Here is a 1,439-nt window from a genome sequence, read left to right as displayed (position 1 = left end):
TCTTTCTTTTGAGAGAGCTTTCTCCTGTCGATTAGGAAACACGAGGATGCAATATCACTATTTGTTGGATCCAAGGCAGCATTAGAATTAAATGTAAGTAGCCGCTGATGAATTGATATACACTCCTTTATGAAGATCATGAATCCTCAGCCGACTGTGTTCGATTTAGAAGATACGAATGTCAGGCAATTAATCCTAACCAAAAGTCAAGCACCAAAGGAGACTACAATTCTGGGGCTCAGGATGAGCAAGCTTGTTTTACATCTACCTATCAAAGAAATTGTCTGGCAAGGCACTGCTGGAGAGAGATGAGTTGAATAAAATAACAGAGCTAGTTACAAGAGCTAGTTTCACAGAGATCCTGTGTGCAAGCTGTGTTGATAGCATGAAAAGACTATCGAGCATATGGTTTTCGACTGCAGTGAGCTTGAGGGAAATAGAGCGCAAGCTTTGGAAAGCTGTTTAAAGGCCATTTGTAAACCTCGTAAAGAGCACACTGATAAATAACAGTATTTCGGCAGGCTCCTTGAAGAGCTCCTTTTTGTTTTAGTTAATTCCTTTAACAATTCGGGGCAGGGACTTTCATCAGTATGAAACTAGAGCCAGGGACAACTTTAGAGTCCATAGTCATAGACTGGCGGTATCTCAGCATTTACCGCATCAGGTTGGCGTCGGCTTAATCAACAAGCTCCCTGAAAGTGTAAAAAATGCAACTAATCAAATCCAATTCAAAACTCGTCTTAAATGCCTGTTGGTGTCAAAAGCATTTTATTCGCTAGAGGAGTTTATGATGAGTCGCTGGGATATCTAAAAATATCTTAAATTACCAAAATTTAAAATCTGGATCCAAAGATAGTGTGAATTAGTGTGAATGAGTGAAATGTAAGTCTGACTGTGTGTGAGTGTGAAGAGTATTTGCTGTTTGAATATATGACGACTGCTATACAATGTTATATATTGTCTAAAAGCAATAAAGAAATGATTTGATTTGATTTCATTTGATGATTGTATTCGGACCTTATTTTTCACTCAGTGAGGAAAGCCAAAAGCCCTTAATATTCATGAGCCTTTATTATAGGTCAGTGCCGAGTGAATAGAATACAATTGAAAGAATTAATTTTATGATTTCCTCGTACAACACGCGCATATTACAGTTTTATTTCTATCGGTGTATCAATAAACTATGGCAGTATCCCGCTTTTTGTATGATTTTATAAACATTACTGTATTTTGAATGATTTACTACCGGTCTTAAAAAGTTGTCTGTTCAAAATTGATTAACATTTCATCATACAACTTATTTAGAATAAAAACGTTGATCACTTTTAAAAATCTCATTAATGTTTATACAGTTTTAGTAAAATGTATACATTAAATATGTCTTTTAGCGGACCTAACGTTGGTGGAACTGCCAATTGACACTTCAAACGCAACGTGAT

Source organism: Homalodisca vitripennis, chromosome 3 (genome assembly GCF_021130785.1).
Source record: "Homalodisca vitripennis isolate AUS2020 chromosome 3, UT_GWSS_2.1, whole genome shotgun sequence".
In the NCBI taxonomy this organism is placed as follows: Eukaryota; Metazoa; Arthropoda; class Insecta; order Hemiptera; family Cicadellidae; genus Homalodisca; species Homalodisca vitripennis.
This window is presented reverse-complemented; position numbering follows the sequence as displayed.